Consider the following 4103-nt stretch of genomic DNA (forward strand, 5'->3'; position numbering starts at 1 on the left):
CTGTGGCAACACTCACCTTGAGGAGCGTTTGAAGAGACAGGGGGCCATAGTCACACATTTTACTCACACAGCAAAATCACCAGAGTTAAAATCCTGGTGTTATGGTGTTTTAGAGTAAAGTGTTAATGTTATGGTGTTGAATTAACACGGATGGTGTAAAAGGGATACTCTGACTGGTGAAACTACTGAAAGTCTGACCTCATTAACACTGGTAGTGCGATTACACATCCGGGACATTTACGTGGTGCGGGCTTCAACCAGCCAAAACTCTTCTCGCTGACGCCATTTTATTTGAAACGCCACTCGGAGCGACTAAGCGTGTGTTTTTTAACTGGAAGCATACAGCATACATTATTATACAGTTATAATTGAAGAAGTGCATGAAGTAATTCATAAAGTTATGTAAATCATTGTTTTCGATTGTTTGGTTTAGCTGTACTGTTCAAATTGATTTGATATGGACTTTAATACTTGACCTGGTTGATTGAAAAAACTAACAAAGCTATTTAATAGGTCAGTGTAATTATGTTTATTTATTTATTTGTACATTTCGTTAAATATCAAGTTCGTGTAGCGTTGAGGACGCGCTGCGCGCGCTGAAACTTTTCTCAGACGCCATTTGTTTCGACTGACCCTGCAGACGAGGCCAGTGCTCATTTACTGGAAATGTAGACGGTACGTTTTCTTTGCAGTATGTAATTTATAATCTCATTATTTAAAAGCAATATTTCCTTGACGTGCTGGCCCAAAAGTGTTAACTTTTCCCACATAACTTACATCATTTTCTCCAGTTCGGGCTGCAGAGCAGATAAGACGGCCTACGTTACATATAAACTGGAAAAAACGCAGAAGGTAAGTTAAGTTCTTTATTTCATGAAGATAAGCGTTCCATAAATCGAAATAGTTCGATAAATCGTTGTTTATCATTGTGTTTAACGTTAGCCGTTTGTCTTAAAAGCCTGTTCAAATGTATTCGATATGGACTTGTGTACTTGAGCTGGCTGACTGAAACAACCACATTTAGTTACTAGTTCGAATTTACCAGCTATTTTATAGGCAAATTCAGTTTAGAATATTGTGTGTATGTATGTGTAAATACTGTTAACTGTCACGTTTGTGTAGCGTTCAGGACGTGCTGCGCGCGCTTTACAGCCTGACATTTCTCGAAGACGCCTTTTTCTTTGACTCGCCATGTGGAGAGGCGAGGCCAGTGTTTCTTTACATTGAGAAAAAAAAGTTTCTTAATAGTTTCTTATTGATTTTTTTCAATGCAAAACTAATAATTTAAGCACAAGATGCAAAAGGCGCTTGCACATTATTTTCTGCGCTTTACACACATCCAAAAATATCCAAGAAAGCCACTTCTGTGAAATCAAAGTTAATCATTTTTTTGTGTGTGCATTGATGCATCATATGATTAATCAATTGATGTATCAGTCAATATTACCCCATATTTAGTAACCCATATTTTTAGGCATATTATTTAGTATTGTTGTTATGGCTGCTTTTTTTTGGTCTACAGTGCGAAGCAGATTTGATTTACAGACTGGAGCAGACTTGAGGATATTTGATGAGTCCCACACTGAAATTGATCAAGACATTTTGGAAGAGTTGCTAGAAGCAAACCCAAAATCAACATTAATCATAAAAGATCTTAGTGAAGGTACCTTTGATCCATACATAAAATAGTGCAGTGACAAAGATTGGTCACAATTTTTTGAAAGTTCATTTCAAATTTATTTATTTATTTTTATTTTTTTTTTGGCAGAGGAAGCAGCCAGCTCCTGCACGGATACACTGAAAAGTCATTCATCTAGTGAACAAGATGTGCCCTCTGAAAGATGTGCCAAAAGGCTCAAAACATCACAGCAAGATGACAGAGTTGGAGCAGCGGAGGAGCAAAGATCTGCAAAGGAGGTGACATGAGTTTCTCATGTTTTTATTTACGTTACCATTAAACAATTTGATGAAAAACAGATTCAAGTTAATTCAATAATTCAAGTTACTTACACTCTTAATCAATCTTTGAGTATTAAAGTTGTATTGGTTTTTGAATGACTAGGCATGTCACAATGATATCTGTATTGACTTGTCACACGATGTATAAACATGACCTCAATAATTTTTGGTGACGCGATAGATTGCCCATTGTATTTACATAAAAATGATTGTCCGATGGCACTCAGCATTCGGTACATATCTCGATGCTGGGTTCATGATAAGTATCACGATATGTTAAACAAAATTTAAAAATTAAACTGAAATTCAAGTAACACAGATTTATGCTTAATCGTAATCTCTGCGGTGGATGCGCACTATATATGCGTTTCATATGGATTACATAATCTGAGAATGTTTTCTATTTGAATTGTTTCATTAAAACATTTCATGTTCTATAGATATATTTCTCATGTCTGTGAGGCAATAGAGTTTCGGTTCATTTTTGACACACTCAAGTTCAAAGGGACCCAGACGGCAGAAATAGTAACCTGTTTGGTTTCATTATTTTATAGCACACAGCGTTTTGTATTTAAAGTGTTAGTGATCGCATCGGCACCTCATTTTAACTGTCTTGCGGTACAAGCGCGCTGTTATTATTATTATTATTATATTTTACTCCGCAAAAACACTTGAATATGCACACATTTAATTATAGACGTTATTGCCTACATGTAATATAGAGTGGCCCTTTAGAAAAAGAGCTGGAAAGACCGCCAAAACTGCCAACTACGCAGTGAGTCGGTGTCATGGACGTAGGGGCAGGGCAAGTTTAAATATCTTATATATATTTCCATCTTGTAATGCTGCTGTTTTTTTTCTTTAAAAAATTATTGTATCCCCCAATTGTAAGTCGCTTTGGATAAAAGCGTCTGCTAAATGACTAAATGTAGATGTTATTATTATTATATTTTACTCCGCAAAAACACTTGAATATGCACACATTTAATTATAGACGTTATTGCCTACATGTAATATAGAGCGGCCCTTTAGAAAAAGAGCTGGAAAGACCGCCAAAACTGGCAGCTACGCAGTGAGTCGGTGTCATGGACGTAGGGGCAGGGCAAGTTTAAATATCTTATATGTATTTCCATCTTGTAATGCTGCTGTTTTTTTTTTTTTAACAAATTATTTGTGATAGATCAGACACTGAGTTTTTTAATGGGTTATGTTAAAGCCCTACTTGTTAATGAATTAAAAGACATATCATAAAATATCACCATCACTCTCGTACTGCGAAATATCGTTACAACCCCTAAACACAATAAAAGGTGTTTTGAAACATGTAGTGTTATTTACAAATTATTGACATACAAGAAAAAGCTCTTACAACAATGTAAAATACTGTTACAGTCAAACCTGAACATTGTGTTATCTGTGTTTGTCTGTTAAGATAATTGATTGTCATATCTGTTTTTTTTTTTTATGTTTTTTTTATTCACCTAATAATTAAGGCTGAGACATAAATGTATAATCTAAAAGTAAGACTGTTTTTTGTATGCATGTTCTGTCACTTACGTGCTGTCCCATCCCATATATGTACATTTATTTTTGGTCGGAGGATTCCAACCCAGAAGCAGAGAGAGCAGTATGCCCTTGGAATTGTGACTTTGTTTCCATAATTGAAAGACCCATTTTCCAAGAAGGGATATGTAAGACTTTTTCCATAAAATTATCAAATGTTTTTACTTGAAGGAATTCACACGACCTTATGTGACTGTCATTTCACCTGCTATAGATTTAGATGAATGAATGTAAAATGGTCCTGTTTTTCCCCCAATTTTACAGGAGCACTTTTATGATGCAGCAAGTGGAAGTGGTTATCTTGCTTGGCGTTTAAAATCCGTTCAAAGAAACAACTCCCGTCACACTGAAAGAAAGAATAAGCCTAGCTGTGAACAAGGAGGTCCAAACACCAGGAGAGACGTTAGCTTAGAACATCAGCTTGAGGGAGATGCTCTTGTGGAGGCCATTTCACTTCTTGCTCATACAGGAGTTGAAGAAACCATTTTTGAAAAGATGAGACAGACATTTCGCTATCGCCAGTTACTTGTTCACAATGCAGATACAGCTACAAATATTCTAAAAACCTTTCCAAGGTTTTT

The 4103-nt window shown here is 35.9% G+C and overlaps 1 long non-coding RNA gene across 2 annotated transcripts; it reads left to right on the forward strand.

The window, feature by feature from the left end:
* The first annotated feature begins 203 nt into the window (after positions 1-203).
* LOC107684151 (uncharacterized) lies at positions 204-901 on the forward strand. 2 transcript variants are annotated; one of them, XR_001633817.1, is made up of 3 exons: positions 204-385; positions 566-675; positions 792-901. It is a non-coding gene; the product is annotated as an uncharacterized LOC107684151 (long non-coding RNA). The 2 variants fall into 2 exon arrangements; XR_001633818.1 differs by having other exon boundaries at positions 575-675.
* The last annotated feature ends 3202 nt before the right edge of the window (positions 902-4103 follow it).

Source organism: Sinocyclocheilus anshuiensis, unplaced genomic scaffold (assembly GCF_001515605.1).
Source record: "Sinocyclocheilus anshuiensis isolate Anshui unplaced genomic scaffold, SAMN03320099.WGS_v1.1 scaffold553, whole genome shotgun sequence".
NCBI lineage: Eukaryota > Metazoa > Chordata > Actinopteri > Cypriniformes > Cyprinidae > Sinocyclocheilus > Sinocyclocheilus anshuiensis.